Below are 18323 nucleotides of genomic sequence, written 5' to 3'. Positions count from 1 at the left end.
TCCAGCTATTATTGTATTGAGATCTATCTCTCTCATTCGTTCTAATATACTTTGTATATCTGGGTGCTGCAGTGTTGGGTGCATACATATTTACAATTATATATATTTACAGTTATATATTACAATATAGTTACAATATCCTCTTGCTGGATTGAACTCTATCATTTTACAAAGGACTGCTTGTTCCCTTCTTACAGTTTTGTCTTGAAATCTATTTTTTTCTGATATAAGTATAGCAATTCTTGATCTTCTTTGGTTTCCATTGGCATGGAGTAGCTTTTTCAATTGCTTTATTTTCAGCTTATGTGTGTCTTTTTAGGCGAAGATGTGATTATTGTAGGGAACAGATCAATGGCTCTTATTTTTCTCTCTCTTCAACCATTTGGTGTCTTTTGATTGGAGAGTTTAGTTAATTTACATTCATTGTTATAATTGATAAATAAGGACTGACCTACTTTTGCCAATGTGTCATTTGTTTCTTGTTTTGTGTTCTTCTCTTCCTTTTTTTCTTCTCTCCTGTCTTCCTTTTAGTCAAGGTGATTTTCTTTGGTGGTATGATTTAATTTCTTGCTCTTTATTTTTTGTGGATATGTGGTATGTTTTTTGATTTGAGATTACCATGAGACTTGCAAATACTATCTTACAACCCAAAACTGCTTGCATAAACAAACTAAGAAGCAAAAGGACAACTAATAACTCTATGCTTTAACTTCATCCTTCCACTTTTTAACTTTTCTTGTTTCTGTTTAATTTTTTTATACATCTATGTCCTTTAAGGTTGTTGTAGTTATTTTGTTTGGCTCATCATTTCGTCTTTCTACTTAAGATAAAAGTACTTCACACATCACAATTACGTGTTATAATATTCTGTATTTTTCTGTGCATTTACCATTACCAGTGAGTTTTGTATCTTCAGTTGATTTCCTATTGCTCATTAACATCCTTTTCTTTCTGATTGAAAAACTCCCTTTAGCATTTCGTGTAGGACAGGCCTGGTGGTCATGAAATCCCTCAATTTTTGTTTGGGAAGAATTTTATTTATTCTTCACGTTTAAAGAATATTTTCACCATATATACTATTCTATGGTAAAATATTTTTTTCTTAATAATTTTAAATATGTCACACTACTTTCTGCTGGCCTGTGAGATTTCCATGGAAAAGTCTGCTGCCAGATGTATTGGAGCTACGTTTTATATTATTTGTTTATTTTCTCTTGCTTCTGTTAGGATTATTTTTTTATCCTTGACCTTTGGGAGTTTGATTATTAAATTCCTTGAATGAATCTTCTTTGGGTTAAATCTGCTTGGTGTTCTATGATCTTCTTATACTTGGATATTTGTATTTTTAGGTTTGGGAGGTTCTCTGTTATACTTTTGAATAAATATTCTATACCTGTCTCTTTCTCTATATCCTCTCTAAAGCCAATAACTCGTAGATTTTGTCCTTTTGAGTCTATTTTCTGGATCCTGTAGGTAGGCATCATTGTTTTTTTATTTGTTTTGTTTGTCTCCCCGACTGTGTATTTTCAAGTAGCCTGTTTTCAAGCTCTCTGATTCTTTCTTCTGCTTTATCAGTTCTGCTATTAAAAGACTCTGATGTATTCTCCAGTAAGCCACTTGCATTTTTCAGCTCCAGAATTTCTGCTTGACTATTTTTAATTATTTCAGTCTCTTCATTAAATTTATCTGATAGAATTCTGAATTCCTTCTCTATGTTATCTTGAATTTCTTTGAGTCTCCTCAAGATAGCTATTTTGAATTCTCTGAAGGTGACCTACCTCTGTTTTGAATTCTTTGAGGGTCACATATCTCTGTTTCTCCAGGATTGCTCCCTAGTACCCTATTTGGTTCATTTGGTGAGGTCATGTTTTCTTGGGTAGTCCTGATACTTGGGAATGTTCTTCTGTGTCTGGGCATTGGAGAGTGAGGTATTTATTGTAGTCTTCACAGTCTGGGCTTGTTTGCACTTATCCATCTTGGGAAGGATTTCCAGGTATTTAAAAGGTCTTGAGTGTTGTGATCTAAGCCAGATCTGCATTAATGGGTACCTCAGGTCCAGTAACACTGTAGTTCCTGCAGACTCATAGAGGTACCGCCTTGATGGTCTTGGATAAGATCTGGAAGAATTATCTGAGTACCAGGCAGAGACTCTTGTTCTTTTCCCTTATTTTCTCTCAGATGGAGTCTGTCTGTGCTGAGACATTTGGAGCTGCAGGTGGGGTGATGCAATACCCTATGGCCACCACCACTGGGACTGTGCAGGGACTCGACTCGCTCAAGGTTCACTGTAACCACTCCCAGGCTACTGCCTATGTTCACTGAAGGCCCTAGAGCTCTACAATCAGCAGGGGGCAAAGCTAGTCAGGCTTGTGCCCTTCCGTTCAGGGTGGTGAGTTCCCCCAGGGTCCAGGTAGATCCAGAGATGCCATGTGAGAGCCAGGGACTGGAGTAAAAAAACCTTAGAAATCTGCCCAGTGTTCTATTCTACTGTGGTTGAGCTGGCCCTCAAACCACAAGACAGTCCTTCCTACTCTTTCCTCCCCTTTTCACAGGCAGAAGGGCCTTACCCTGTGGCCACCACTACCACAGGTTCATGGAACGTACTGTCAGGCTACCACTGATATTCACTCAAGGCCCAAAGGCTCTTCAGTCAGTTTGTGGTGAATGTTACCAGGCCTGAGACTCGTTCTTCAGGGAGGTAGGCTCCCCTGTGGTCCAGGGCTGGTAAAATGAACTCTATTTTGAGAGCTGCACAGGAACCAGAATGCCCATTCTTTGCGATTTTGTTCAGACTTCTGGAAGGTGACTGCAGAACATGAAAAGCACCAAATGAAAACAAGGGAGCATAAAAAACAAGCTGGAGGATGGTTTTCACAATGAAGAGAAAACACTCTGAATCTCAAATATGTTAAAATATTTTCTGAAGTAGTTTTAGATCACTGTTTATTAAATAAGTGAATTAATAACATGGTGTTTGAGTTCTAGGGGATATAAAGAGGAATGCAACCAGGTTCCTGGCTTTAGAGACCTCCCAGGCTAAAGAATGACATGCAGCTCTATAATTTAAGGAACATTGTTATAATACTGATACAATACAAAGTACTATGAAAATTTAGGGAAGGAGAGAAAATGCATATTAGGGCATCAGAAGGAGGAAAGGGCCTTTTAACATCTGCTCCTAAAACAAAGTAGGATTATCAGCAGATCCGGCTGGAGAGGGCAGAGAGACACTCCCTCTAACCAGTGCTTCCCCACTCATTTGCTCATAGTAAGGAAAGACTGACCATATTGAGAAGTACTTGAAGGTTTTCAGAGCAGAGTTATGTCATGATGCTAGCTGTGCTTTAGGAAGAGGCTTGGGATGCTAGAGTGGTAAGTGAATTTGGCAAAGAGGGGGTTTAAAAAAATTTAGGAGACTTGCAATAGTTTAGGAGAGAGACTATGGGGACTATAATTTGAGCAATGAAAGCAGAAAGAGTCAAGTATTAAAGGTAGGGCTTGAGGGCTGAGCCACACATGATGGGACTGTTGGATAGATTAAATAAAGAGAAGACTGAGGCAAATAAATCTGCCTGAAAAGATTCTTCTAACAATAAACTCACAATGATTAGGCATACACTGATGCTTGGCACTAGATAAAGCACTTGGTATGTATTACCTAGAAGGCAGGATTTTATCCCCATCTCATGGATGAGGTAGCAGAGGTTCAGCGGTTAGTAACTTGCTGTGGTGCTAACCTGTAAGTTGAAGAGTCAAGACTTGAACCCAGCTCTCTGTTACAGATCCTATGCATTCTTAACCATGCTACAGAGGGGTCTCTGCGGGTGGTGGGCATCTGTCTTATCACTCCCTGAAGGTTTAGGATGATAAAATGGGCATGTAAAGAAGGTAGGTGCCCAGAGTCATTTCCTGCCATTAAAGGGTGCTCAGACTCTAGAAGAGTGAGGTTGGGAAGGCTAAAAGTAGCCAGGGTAAGGCTTAGAGCAGCAGTTCTCAAATTGTGGTCTCTGCATCAGCACATCAGCATCACCTGGGTACTTGTTAGAAATGGAGATTCCAGGGCCTGCTTCAGACCTGCTGAATCAGAAACTGTGAGCTCTGCAATGTGTGATTTAACAAGCCCTCCAGGTGATACTGATGCCCAATAATGTTTAAGAACCACTATCTTGGGAGAATGGCTTTCCTTTCCCACCCTACTCCAGGCCCAGATGCAAACATGTGAGGAATGATTGCTGCTGTACAGGCCCAGGAACAGACCAAGGGGCTGTGGTGTGGCCTGGGCCCAGCTTGGCAACAGTTAGAGTAGCAGGCCTTGGCTTTAAAGGGCAGGGATGGATGGCCTGCCTCCCATGGCTGTGACTGCCTCACTTGTTTGTGGAAGGTCTTGTTCTTTTTTTCCATGCATAGGGTCTGATTTATTTCCCCTTGCTGGCGGCTCTGTGGGTCCTGCATGTGCCTTTCCTGTTTAATGCTCCCCTCTACTCCACCAGGTGAAGTGTTTGCAAGACTAGTTAATCAGCCAGAAGGTGCAGTGTGACTATGAGCCGAAGAGGAAGGACAGGGAGCTGCAGAAGCTCGAGGAGTGGGGGCAGCAAATGCGGGAAACAGCAGATGATGCAGGAGTTGCCAGGGAAGTGAGTATCAGGAGGGTTGAGGGAGGCTTTTCCAGGAGCAAGCGCCTCACCATTCATCTTCCCTCTCCTCTTTTCCCACCTACAGGCTGACATTCTCAACAACCTGAAGTGTCACGTAGGAGCCAGCCCACAGGTAAAATTGGCAAAACTCAAAGCAGGTAATATGGGGATGCTTGTGTGTAGGAAGGAGAGAGGCCAGAGAGTAAAAGCATGGAAAAACAGAGTTAGCATGCTTGGGTTAGTTTTTTAACTATTTTCTTCTCTCACCTGTCTTCCATTTGGTAGAAAAGAAGTGAGTTGTTCTAGACAGTGGTGAGAAACTTTGAGAAGCAGACAGCAGCAGCTTCCAAGGAAAATGAGGAACTCAAGAAGTTGTTGATTATGGTAAACAGCTAAACAGGGTTGCAGCTGAACTCTTGAGCTGCCCTTCAACAGACCTACTGTGAATTGTTATGTGGTCGAAACAGGATTAAACCTCAGGCCAGGCTCCTGCCACACAAACAGGTCTTTTTCAACTCTTCATGAGAGTAGCTGGTGATGTTTTCTTTTCTCCAGGAACTTACCCTGCTTAGCAGGAGACAGCTGGGTAACAATCTACATTCTAAAGGTTGTCTACTTCGGTCCTCCAAAACTGCAGGCTTGATGAATTTTCTTTATTGAGAGCAGGCCCAATTTTCCCTCCTCTTTTACCAACCAGAGAGCCCAGGGGGCCAAATCTGTGGACTGTGGTGTCTTGTGGAAGCACTAGAGTTGCCTCAAGAAGGAAATAGGAGTACTTGGAGACTCAGACGGTTCCCTGTGTGGGTAAGAGCTGGGACCAGTGCCTTTCTTACAAAACACATAGCCCTGGGGCCTGGAGGCTTGAAACCCCCCTCATATGAACTCTACATCCTCACATGAACTCCCACTGGCCTGTCCTAGGCCAGGCTACAGACACCAGCATCAGCATCAAGGACCATGACCATGACAAGGAGCTGGTCCAGCTGCAGCAGGAGATACAGAAGGTTGGGACTTCATTGCCTGGCAACAGTGGTGCTTCCAGGTGAGAGATATGAAGGTGCTTCTCTATGCCCAGGGTGTAAGGCCGGGACTGCAGTCACTGGGGACTGCTTTGTGCAGAAGCAGCTTAGCTCTGGAGGGATGCTGCCAGCCCACCTCCAAGGTTCCTACTTCCTGGAGGAAGAGCAGAGGCTGCAGGAGGCCCCAACCCCTTTTGCCTAGGGGCAAACACACTGTAAAGCAGAGAGAGCCCCTTATTGCAGCTGCTATCCTTCTGGGCCAGGAGACAAGTATAGAGGGGCTCACAACATGGTCTCTGGGATGCAGATGCCCCCAGCTCCTCTGTGGCTCTTTTGATGTCTCCTCATTGTCCACACTGAGCTGGAGTGGGATCTCTCTGGAGGGAGCAGCTACTGGGATTCTCTTTCCACAATTCTTCCCAAAGATTTTACATCCCTATCTTGATGCCCTAGGGCCCCGAAGTGAGTATTGTTAGACCCCTTCCCACTTTCTACCCTGGAAAACATCTCCAGACATTGGATATTTTTGTCTTCTGGCTTCGTCGTTTTGGCTGAAGCCAGCCCTCTTTTGATGTCTGTCTTGGTCCATCAATCTCTCTCAAAAGCTCTAGAAAGGGACCCTGATTCTTCATGCTCTGCTTCCTCTTCTATCTCTGGGCTCTGCCAAAGCTCAGGCAGGTGCCCTTGTGTCTCAGATGTTACCATGTTGGAGGTAGCTCTGAGCCCAGCCTAGCACCAAGAGTTGCCTAGGAATTGCAGTCCTTGGGTCTTAGACCTTCTTGCAAGCTTACCTAAAATCCCGGAGCACTTTGGCCCACAGTGGTGAGGCTTGCCAAATAACTCAAGTTTTAACTGTTAGTATAGGCAATTCCCCTCTGGCTCGGTATGATCCACATGCTCCCTCCATGTGCAGACACTGGCTAAGCCCAGCATGGCTTTACTCTCCACTGTGATCATGCAGCATTGAGTTAAATGTAAAGTCACCCCGTTGCTGCACTGTCCCTCCTCAAAGTGCAAAGATTATCTCTCCATACTATAGAACTGCTGACAGGAAATGGGACATGTATGGCCTCAGGGACTCAAGACTGTCTCTCCTACCCTCTTCATAGGGCACTGCACAAATTTGTGCGTCATCCTTGCAGAAGAGCCATGCTAATCTCTGTGTCATTCTAATTTTAGTGTATGTGCTACGCTAATATGTATTAGCATTCATATTTATTATATTCCAGGTATATAATGTCACCAGGGCCAGACCTACATTGTTGGTAGGAATGTAGAATGCTTTTATACTCTAGGAGAGTGTACTTCCAGTAGGGACAAGTTTGCCACATAAATTATAAGCCAGATCAGAAAACATTTTACTGCAGGTTTTCCATTTGGTATGGCCAGGATTCTTAATAAGGTAGCATAGCTCTTGTATGTTCTGGTGATAGAATACCAAATTGAATGGTACAAACCTCATCTCTACCCCTGGTCCCTTCTACTTTAGAGGGGTATGTGTGTTTTGTTCTTGTTCTTTCCCATATTCCTTTACTACTCTTGGGGAAGGAGTATCATGGTTATGTTCCTGACTAGATCCTCCCAACTAATGTCATCTGCATTATTCCTAGGTGAAAATCCCCTCCGGCTTTTACTATGCCTTGTTGAGGAGGCATCCACATGGTGTGAATGATCTGATGTACTGATGTTTTATTATTTTTTAATTTATTTCTAGTGTGTCTTTCTGCATGGAAGAGCTGGAAAACAGAACACTAAATCTCTAAGATAGGGGACTAAATATGATTCATGTTCACCATTCAAATGCACTTGCATAAGATTTGAACGAAAGAAGTGAGGTACAGGTCATTCTTCTGGTTCTGCTGGCAAATGCTATCCTGAATACCCAATTTGGTGGTTGTGTCCTGATCATGGGGTGGTGGCTGTCAAGTTTTGCAGATAGGTTTCCGATTATAGAGCAGCAGTTTTATTCATAGCTCAGTGTGGTTTTCAGTCATATCTGAAAACTTAGTTTGGCATTTGTTTATTCAGCTTCCTAATGACTCTGGTAGTTATCTAATGTAAAAAAAAAAAGTTTTTGCTTACCTAGAGTAGATACGTTATTTACCACTGGACTTCAACCAATGTGAACTTTGCAGAATTTTCTCTATTCTTATTTTTCCTCTGGGATTTGGCTTAGTTTCTAGGAAGGATTTTGGATATCTGCTACCATACCACCATCTTTTCTGGAAGTCTGTTTATAATAAATTTCAGGTAATGAAATTTCAGATATTTGTGTAATCAAAGCTTTGTTTTCCTTTCATTATTGTTTTTATGAAGATTGGTTTCTTGGAGATTTTATAGACACCCTAACATTTTCAAAGACTTGTTGGTAATATAAATCCCAGTCATTTTACTATAAACCAGATACTAGCTTCTTTATGAATCATTTTCTGTTGGTTTTTTTTTGTTGTTGTTTGTTTGTTGTTTTATTGTTCTTTACCCTCTTGCTCTCATAAAGCTCAGGGTAATGAGAGAGTCTGAAGTAAACAGACTGATAAAGCTGACATGTGATTTCTCTGTGTTCCCTGTATGTGTATCTACCAGATCTTAACTGAGAATGTAAGAGAGGTGGGAGTAAAGGCTTCCTGTAGAATAACTAAGCTGATGGTTGAAGAAACTGTAGACTTTAGTGTTAAAAGAGGGAGTGACTGTGAGTGCTCTAGGTAGACAGAGCAATATTTGACAAGTGCAGTGACTTGGATGTGAGAATAATCATGGTGGCCTCTGTAAACTGTCAGCAAGTATTGGAGCCAGAGCGAGTGTGATGGGCTAAGGAGGCCCAGTGAAAAAAGGATTAGTGCATTCATGGTGGCCAAATGAGAAAAAGATTAGGGCATTTTACTTCTATAATCCTAATAGATCCCACAGTCCCATGTAGCCCAGTTTCTCTATGGGGGGGGGCTCTAAAAAAGCCCAGTCTAAGTAATCAAAAAATCATCAAGCAACTCTAATCTTAAAAATTGTACTTCTCAAAAAATATAAAAATCCTCACTTTCCTCTATCCAATTTCTATTTTCTATTCCTCCTATTTTCTAACACCTAAAAACTACCTCTGTAAATTCTTAATCCTTCAGTATTTTCGTGACATTCAGCTCTCATCTTTTCCCTTCTCCCTCTATTTCCTTTTCACTTATCTCTTTATTAAGTTTACTTAATGTCTCCAAGTCTTTCTCATTCTCTGGTCTTTTCTTTGTCTAACCTCCTAACATCCTAAAAGATCCAGAATAGGTCTAGAGGTGGAACTTTCTTGAGACAGCAGGAAAGAAAGACAGGAGCTTTGTGTACTTTTATAAACGCAGTGGTAAAGTACACTTATAAACTTGGACTTAATTCTGGATCTAGTCACAGTCACGGGAGGATTTTTAGCCAGGGAGTGATACAGTAAGATTTGCATGTTAGAATGTTTCCTTTTATAGAATTGCAGAGAATAAACAAATAATTACTTCAGTTACACAAACATAATAGTGCTGAGCATTTATTTATTAAATTTATGTATATAATGACTATCATAGGCAATAAGGGAACTTATAATTACCAGTAACTTTAAACAACTGAGCTAAATGTAAACAGAAAATCAAGGCCAAAGAAAATATGTCTGCGAAAATGAGTGTTGTTATAGTTTCTTTTATTCAGCTCCAAACTTACCTCAGAGTTGCTGTTGGAGCAGTGAGTAAACCAGCTTACTAATTTATAGCAACTGTGGTAGTCGACTTCAAAAGTGATTTCTTGGGAGTGTGTTTTGAGAAGTTGAGGACCAAACAATAAAATGTAAATTTAATGTTAGAGACTATAAGGACTGAGTATACTGCTTTCTAGAATGTAAGAGTAAGGAACGTGAATAAATAGATTGCTAGAACATAAATGGTTAATATGTCTGTCAACTGTTGTCTGTTATTTTTCTCAGATTTGATAGGTGCTATGTTAATACTATTTTGGTCTGGAAGAATTTTAAAGCAGATGTGTTTTATTCATTCTTGACATAGAAAAACAAATCTCTGTAGGGCGCCTGGGAAAGTCTGATTCTAAGTATCATGCTGTCTGGACATGCCTATGCCATAATATGCATTCTCACATAACCGGTTTGTGATGTGGTATGATCTTATGGTGACTAATTGAATTTTGAGAAAGTTTGCCAATGACAATGATTTTATGGCATGTTGACCCTTTCTTTTCTGCAGGAGATTGAGACATCTTGATGCTCCTTCTGATTTGTAATAGGGGACTTAGTAAGATACAACATAAAGACATCATCTAAGGGATGGCCCCTAGCCAACAGGTTTTGTGTGCATTAATTATGACATGTAGGAAGTATCTGTATATAGTCAGCACATAGGAAATATTTCTCTTTATTTTCTCTGCAGGAGAATAGCTATCAGGCACCAGATGATGTTCGTGTTGTCATCAGGTGTGATTGCCAGGATGAACATAAAAAACAAACAAATCTAACCCACCAGTGGAGCTGCTTTTCCACCTTCCTTTCCTATTGGGTGTGGCTTTGTGATGCTACTAAGATCAAGAGAGAGGAAAAGAGAGTTTGGCGGTTTGGAAGAGCTGCATGGAAGATGTGATACTTGAAAGAAAGATAGCTAGGTTTAGTGAAGTAAGACAATAATCAGGTCAAATAGAGAAACAGGAACAAAAGTTGAGCTGTATGATGATGAGATGCCTGTGAGCAGAGGGAGTTCATTCTCAGTGAGGATAAGAAGATGCTCAACTAAATTAATCTAACTAGCTCTTTATTTAAAAGTCACTGGGGATTCACAATCTACATAGTATCAAGTAAAGGATGGCCAGTTTAGCTTGTGAATGATGGCAAAATTAAGTGATTCAGAAAACAATGACCTGTTTCACATTTATTCATTAGGTTGAATTTTGTGTTCTATTTTTATATTCAAACTCTATACCAGTTCCCCTTCTCACTGTACTACAATGCTGAAATGTATTTATTTTTATCTATAGGTTAACATTCAGCATCAACTAATCAGGAATTTCTTCAATTTTATACGTGAAGGGTATGTTTACAAGTATAAAAAAAATTTAAAAATTTTTGATATAAGAAAATATCTTGCTGTTTTGGGTCCTTTCTTTTGAGAATGGGAGTATTCTAAAAACAATTTTACCTGTACCTTAGAATTGCAAATGGAAATCCTTGATATTTAAATTTAAGTGTCTTTTTAATGCTTAATATGAATTCTACATCATCAGATATGTGGCAGCAAAGTTATAATTTTTCTGAAAAATTATATTTTTTAGCAAGAATATTTGCATGCAAAGCATCTTATTTTTTTCTGAATATCATGCTTTTCCCAGAAACCATTAATTTTCTTTCAGTATTTTAAGTCAGTATTTTTCTATTTTCTACAGTCTGTTGATAGTGGTGGGAAACTTGAAACACTGTTTAGCCATGTAGATCTTGAAATCAGTATGTCTTTCTCAATGGCGGAGAGCATTTGAATTGGGAATTAGTGTTGATTCAGGATAGAAATACTGAAGCAACATTTTGCTCTGCGATGACATAAAAATTTCAAAATGAAAATTATAAGGAGGTTGCCAAAAAAAAAAAAGATGTCTTGAAGTTCAAACCCTCCAGAAAAATTTACTAAAACTAGCAGTGATTTTCCACAGGTCTAGTAATGACTCTGAGTTAAGCTTTTAACTAAAAAAAAAAAAAAAAAAAAAAAAGCATTGCTGTTTTCTGTTTTTTGTTTTTTTTTTAAAATTTCACTGGCAAAGTTAAACAAAATCGACTATAAAGGAAACCAAATGAAAAAAATTAAACATCTTTTAAAGTTCTACAGATGATCCTAATGTCCTGCCATGGTTGAGAAATCTTGCTTTGTTCTTGATGGATGACCTTTTCCTTGGCTCACTTAGCCTCAATTTCTGAAAGTAAAACATTTCTTAATTTTGTATTAAGTCAATAGTACATACGGGGCAATAGCTCTGTGTTAAAAACTCTTCACCTAGGAAACAGGCATTCTTAGGTACTATGACCTTGATTGTTCTATCCTTCTCTAGCAATTTTCTGTGATTTACCCCACCCCTTTTGTAAATCATCCTCTCTTCTTCCTACTACTATCTCTTCCTAAATCTCTTGACTCTGTAACTTTATCATTCTGCAGCTATTATTTTTCTCACCTGAAATTGCTACTTCCCCTTTTTCTTACCGTACTTTACTTTTGGCCTCTCTTTCTACTTGGATAGTTGGTTAAGCAACCCTGTTCCCCCATGATTTCACAGGCTGGTTCTGCCTATTCATTCAAACAATTTGAGATGCTGTCTGAGGTCATGAAAGCTTGGCCCTGCTTGGAGAAACTTCCATTCTTCTATTCATCTGGCTAAATTCCTTTCTACATGTGAAATGCAGTATGAATTTTGCCTCCTGATGAAAAGTAGAAAAAGGTACCCATGGATCCTGAAGTTTTGGCATGATAAAAACACCAGTTACTCACCTTCAGGCAAATGAAGACCAACCCATCAAGGACACATTTCTAGAGATTATGGCTTTGTTTTGAAACCTTTTCAGTGATATCTCCTGATGATTTTAGAAGTTTTCTGTGAAGACAAAAGAGTCATTTTGTAAATATCCCTTCGATATTTAAATAATCATATAAACTTCCTGTAGAACTGTATTACATTTTCTTCAGTGAATTTTGCATAGGGTTTGGTTCTATGGGCTTTTCTTTTGCCATATCTAAGCCACTCTGACAATGAGTTGAACGGTACTAACATCATGTAAAAACAAACAAAATCAATTTATAAGCATAGGGCTGGGCCATTGGCTTAGCTATAGTACCTGTAAGAAGGTCTTGAGGTTAATAGAGAACATCAGCAATCAGTGAAGAATAGGACTTGGATATGAAAAAACACAATAGAAAATCAGCATTTATAAAGATAAAATACCAAAAATGAAGCGACAGTAGTTCTTTTCTCCTTAGTTTTGGTTGAACTTCATTTAAAGTATCATTTTTACTTCTGCAGAGCATGAGTTTAGAAAAAGACATAGACATCTCAGGAATTCAGTGGGGAGAAACCAGGAGGGTAAGGAGATCTGCGTGAGGAATAGTTAAATGAATGAGGCATTGGCCTGCAAGAGTGAATTAACTAGAGTATCCAGTCACCATTTTCAAATATTTGAGAGGCTGTTATGTGGAAGGTGCACACAACTTGTTCTGTAAATACTAATGAGGGAGAGGATTGGGACACAGGGTATGTTTATAAGGATGGAGAAACTCCCAAATTCATGATACAAAATTTTTGATTTTTGAGAAAACTTATTTCTGATATTCTAGGATTTATAACATGTTCCTACATGTTAATTTCTCAGTGGGTTGTCTCTTCCATTTAATTTACAATTTAATAAGTTGACTTAATTTATTCTATAGAACAAGTTCTATAGTCTTATATTATTGAAATTTTCTTGGACTTAGTTTCCTCATCTTATTACATACTATTCCCTATGTAAATGTAATCATTGTCCAGCAGAACATAAAAAAAAGTGTTGAATATTTTACATGTACTGAGTTTAAGGGGGGAAAAAGAATGATTTTAACTAAGGTAAGTTGTTTAGGGAAGGCAGGAGAATGACTAGGTTCATTGATTTTCCAATATCATAACTTTATCTGTACATATGATAATTTTAATGGATTATGTCTACCCAAATTCACAGCTGAGAAAATATTTCAGATTAATATCAGATATTATTCAGGGCAATTGGACAGAAGCACACTTATTCATCTTGATGGAAAAAATGAATTTAAGGGGGCCTCTTCTCTTGGAAGTTTATTCGTTTTCTATCCAGTGTGAATTAATCAGAATAAAACTTTTAAAAAATCTGAAAAAAATGTTTAAACTCTTTTTAAATATATATTTGATTTTTAAAATTTGCAAATGGGTAAATATTTTTAATTTTTAATTTTTTTTTTTTTTGAGACGGAGTTTCCCTCTTTTGCCCAGGCTGGAGTGCAGTGGCAGGATTTTGGCTCACTGCAACCTCTGCCCCCCAGGTTCAAGTGATTCTCCTACCTCAGCCTCCTGAGTAGCTGGGATTATAGGCACCTGCCACCATGCCCAGCTAATTTTTATATCTTTAGTAGAGACGAGGTTTTGCCATGCTGCCCAGGCTGGTCTCAGACTCCTGACCTCAGGTGATCCACCTGCCTCGGCCTTCCAAAGTGCTAGGATTACAGGTGTGAGCAACCTCACCTGGCCTACTTTTATTTTTTTTTTTTAACATTTATTTTAAGTTCAGGGGTACACGTGCAGGTTTGTTACCTAGGTAAACTTGTACTTTTTAACTTTGAGGAACCGTTTTCCATAATGGCTATACTAATTTACATTCCCACCAACAGTGTACAAAGTTTCCTCTTCTACTGATATCCTGCGTGGTCTGTGTTCTTTGAATGGAGACCAGGGACCAGGAACTAGTCTGCAGTGAGCAGGGTGTGAGGCCAAGGCACAAATCACGTGTGTGTTTATATCTGTATAACAAGAAAATGTGCTGCAGGCAGTTTTAACTTGTCTAGTCCCTTTCTTTACACTTGAAAAACCAGTCCTAGAGTACTTTGGGGAAGAAGCCCAGAGTGGCAATTAATGTTATTCACCCTCCTCCCACTCTGTAAATATGGGTTTTTCCCATGGTTAAGCAGAGGCTGTTTATTATTTTTTTCCTGTACTTTCTCCCTCAGTGATCTCCTGCACTCCTATGTCCCCATGAATGTGCCCAGCTGTGTGTTAGTCCAGTAATTGCTGTGCCTTTGAAGCATCTTTTCTTCTCCCCCTTGAATTAAATCTGTCAATTGTGAACCAGTAAACCAGTTTTCTCAAGAATTTTCAGTGGTTTCTTATAAAATTAGGCCACCAGTACTTTCACTCTTTGTCAATCAAAAGGAGGAAATTCAAGCGAAGTCAAGGTGCATATGTTAGTGAAAACTGAACTCCGGATTGGATGTCAGGTTCTTGTTTCAGCTCTGCCTTTAACAAGCTGGGTGGTGTTGTGCAACTTAGTTTCCTTATTACTAGCATGGAGGGGTGGGACTAGAAGACTTCTAGTTTCCTCCCAGCTCAATGAAAGCAAAGAATGCTTTCTTCTTAAGTTTTATTAGTGTTTCTCAGTATTTCTTTAACCTTCTGTGGATGAACTGCCTGATACACTGGAAGTGCACAAATAGATTTAAAAGTTTCACTTATGAGGCAGGTAATTAGGTTTTATCCAGTTGCTTACAGCATGCTAGGTATTGAGGGGAAAGTTAACTGGTTTTATCAGCCCCTGGCTTGAGTAAGTAGTAGTCAGTGTTTTGTGGAGTTGGGACTAGAAGAAAGAAAGGAGATTTGTTAAAAAAATAAAGGTGGGCTGCTGTGTACCTAAGCAAGGACATCAACCTTCAGTTATCAAACAATAATAATTCACAGAATGGTTTTCAGAAAATCTAAACATAACAATTAAAAATTTCAAGCTGAGATTTGAAGAAATCTGGAAGTTTATCCTTCTGCCTCAGGAAGATTTTATATTTCTGTTTTAGCATTTGAAACTCCAGCTCCTGCCGAATGCTTCTGGTTTCAGAGAGCTCACAATATTATAAGTCCAACTGTTTTGTTTCCAGTGTTGATACACTTTACATGGGTACTGTGTTTTCCAGAGAGTGGAAAAGCACTTTGATTATATACAATACTCATGTGTGTATGATGGGAAAAGATAGTCACTCTATTTTCTTTTCTAGGGGAAGATTAACATTCAACTAAAGGATACTCTGAATGATCATTCTACTTGTGCATCTGACAGGTTAGAAACAGACTGCGAGATTACAATATATTACTACTAATTATTTCTCATATTTTCAACCTTGATATGAGCTATTTTATGATAAGCCCTTGTCTCCAGGAACCTGGAAGTTTCAAGAGCTCTAAAACAGTCATTCATAGCAGACTTCTTTACCGTGAGGCTATTCCTGTGTTCATGTTAAGATCACATCATTCTGAGGAACATGGCTCAAAAGAATTAATTTCAAGAATAAGTAACATTGTCTAACATTCTGGACGTAGAAGTGTTTTCTCTTCCTATATCATGTTTTCCACTTGCGAGGAAAATTTTTAATGAAAAACACTTTGGCAGCAAAAAGAACAAAGCTGGAGGCATTGTACTACTTGCCTTCAAAATAGTATAGTAATCAAAACAGCATGATACTGGCATAAAAACAGACACATAAACCAATGGAACAGAGTAGAGAGCCCAGAAATAAATCCACATATATATGGCCGTTTGATTTTTGACAAAGATGCCAAGAAAACACAGTAGGAAAAGGTCAGTCTCTTCAATAGATAGTGTTGACAAAACTGTGTATCTACGTGCAGAATAAAAATGGTCCCTTTTCTCACCATATACAAAAGTCAACTCAAAATGGATTAAAGATTTAGATGTAAGATATGAACATGTAATAATACTAGCAGAAAACATAGGGGAAAACTCTATGACATTGGCCTGGGTAATGACTTTTTTAATATGATCCAAAAGCATAGGCAAGGAAAGCAATAATAGACAAATGGGATTATACCAAACTAAAAAGCTTCTGCATAGCTAAGGAAACAACAGAGGGAAGAGACAATCAGTGAAATAGGAGAAAATATTTGCAAGTAATACATTTTATAAGGGATTAATATCCAGAATATGTAAGAAACTCAACACAAAAAGCATTAAAAAATTGCCTAAAAACAAATAACCTAATTAATAAGTAGAGGACCTAAACAGACACTTCTCAAGAGAAGACATACAGATGGCCAAAAGGTATATGAAAAATGTTCAGTATCACTTATCATCAGGGAAATGCAAATTAAAACCACAATGAGATATCACCTCACACCTGCTAGAGTGGCTATTACCAAAAAGACAAAAGACAGTTGTTGGTGAAGATATGGAGAGAAAGGAAACTTTGTACATTGTTGGTGGGAAAGTAAATTAGTATAGCCATTATGGAAAACAGTATGGAGGTTCCTCAAAGTTTAAAAATAGGGGAGGAGGTTTAAAATGGCTGACTAGAAGGATTTCATGCCTGCCTCCTCTACTTAGAAGAACCAGAATAGTGCATAGATGGTCATAATTTGAATATACTATCCAAGAGAGAATGCTGGAATGCAACAGGGAAAGGACAGAAAACATGAAAAGCAGGAAAGAGGAAGGAAAAGTGGCAGCCTGCCTGGCTGGCATCGGCTGGGAGCCAGAAGTGACTTCACAACCTGGGGAATGGGTGAGTGAGAGATTTTCAGTGGCCTACATCCCCACCATGGAATCGTGCAGTTCTGGCCATGGGAGAACCCCTTGACCCACCCAAATCCTGGGGCTAACATACGGAGCTTTTGGAAGATGATGGGACAGAACTGCTTCAGGGAGGGAGCTCGCACTGGGTCCCATACCCTTTCTGAGACCCAAGCTGCTACATTTAAGACTCCATTTCCAAACCTAGCAAACTGCATGCTCTCCTGGGGCTCAGTGGTACCAGGACTGAGGAATTATGGAAACTTGGGCTGTTAGTGCTGGGACAGGAGAGCAAGCTGAGAGCCCTCCTGCAGTCAGCCAGGGCTAAGAAGCAAGTGAGGCATGAGCTGCAGTGGCCAATTTGAGCAAGCAAGTGATGCTGGGATCTGAGATGGAGATGCAAGTGGGGTGCAAGCTGCTGCTAGAACTTAGTCACAAGCTGGGTGGGTGCTCCTGCAGCCAAAGTGGGGTGTGAGCTAGGTGTGCCAACTACTGCCACCAAGGCATGGGGGACAAGCCCTGCTGGGTCTGGGGTGTGAAAGGAATGTGGGTTCCCTACTTGCCAGCCCAGTCTGTGGGCATTAAGGATGGCTTTACACTCTCCAAGAATAAGACCTAAGCACGGCTGCTATGTATGGCCCCTCACCCAAGCACTCTGCCTCGGACCTGAGGGTTGCCGTGTCTTAACCAACTGCAGCTGGTAGCTGTTCTCAAAACTGGCGGGCTTAAGCACAAGACCACTTGGCTCAGCTTTGCTCCTCCTCAAAGACAGAGCACATAGATCTTCAAATCAATTCACCACGACAGGCACCTGAGCACTCCTCCTGGGAGCCTGAGTTTGGGCCTAACCTCCTGGCTGCTAACATCTCAGCTGCCACTTGCCTGCAAGTGCTAACTGTGGGCTTGGAGACTGGCCCACCCAGCCCATCACCGCCACCATCAGTGTCAACACATACAACTTGGGATCTAGAGAATTGTCTCACCACTGCAACTGTTGTTGCCCATGCCATGCCGGCCTCCCAGGCATAAGAACCCACCTACCCATCCCATCTACTGCTGCCATTTCCAGTATCTAAGCATGCCATTAGGGGTCCAAGAATCAGCTTGCCAGTAACTACCAGCATAGGTGCCAACTTATGCTGCCCTGGGGCATAAAGATAGGCATGCTCAGCCTATTGCTGCCACCAATCGGGGCTGAAGACTGAAGTACCCAGCATCCTAGTTCTCAGCACAACTTCACCACAGCCTCCAATAATAACCATACCTAACCTACCAAGGAAACAACATATATCAATAATGCTGTTTCCAGCTAAAGAAATCATATAGAGACTACTGAGTACACCAAAATCAAAGCCTGAGTATCTGAGCCCTTCCCTAAAAGAG

The 18323-nt window shown here is 39.9% G+C and overlaps 1 long non-coding RNA gene across 3 annotated transcripts in view; it reads right to left on the bottom strand.

The window, feature by feature from the left end:
- LOC104006151 (uncharacterized) overlaps positions 1-18323 on the bottom strand; it is a 211442-nt gene that overhangs the window by 137491 nt on the left and 55628 nt on the right. For all 3 annotated transcript variants that reach the window (XR_010156328.1, XR_001717068.4, XR_010156327.1), the window contains one exon: positions 12145-12247. This is a non-coding gene — a long non-coding RNA (uncharacterized LOC104006151). The remainder of the gene's footprint in view (positions 1-12144; positions 12248-18323) is intronic.

Source organism: Pan troglodytes, chromosome 3 (genome assembly GCF_028858775.2).
Source record: "Pan troglodytes isolate AG18354 chromosome 3, NHGRI_mPanTro3-v2.0_pri, whole genome shotgun sequence".
Classification (NCBI taxonomy): Eukaryota; Metazoa; Chordata; class Mammalia; order Primates; family Hominidae; genus Pan; species Pan troglodytes.
This window is presented reverse-complemented; position numbering and strand designations above follow the sequence as displayed.